This window comes from Cicer arietinum, chromosome 7 (genome assembly GCF_000331145.2).
Source record: "Cicer arietinum cultivar CDC Frontier isolate Library 1 chromosome 7, Cicar.CDCFrontier_v2.0, whole genome shotgun sequence".
Lineage (NCBI taxonomy): Eukaryota > Viridiplantae > Streptophyta > Magnoliopsida > Fabales > Fabaceae > Cicer > Cicer arietinum.
The window spans coordinates 49,555,313-49,555,792 of NC_021166.2; positions in this window are offsets into that span (position 1 = coordinate 49,555,313).

Below are 480 nucleotides of genomic sequence, written 5' to 3' on the forward strand. Positions count from 1 at the left end.
GACTCTTGTGAGAGGAGTAAGCTAGTTAAGTCTTCTTTCCCCCCTATAGACTTAGTTCAAACCAGTAGGGTCTTATAGTTGGTACACATGGACTTGTTTGGTCCATCTCAGGTTAGAAGCTTTGGAGGGAACCTATATGGGTATGTGCTGGTAGATGATTACACTAGGTTCACATGGACATATTTTCTGACTCACAAGAGTGAGGCATTCTCAACTTTTAAGAAATTTGCTACTTTGGTTCAAAATGAGAATAACCAGAAAATCATATCTATTAAAAGTGATCATGGAGGTGAATTCCAAAATGATTCTTTTCAAACCTACTGTGAACATCATGGTATCCAACACATATATTCAGCCCCTAGAACTCCACAGCAAAATGGAGTAGTAGAGAGGAAGAATAGGTCCTTATAGGAGCTAGCTAGGACCATGCTTAAGGACTCTAACCTTCCTAAATACTTTTGGGCTGATGCCATAAACACT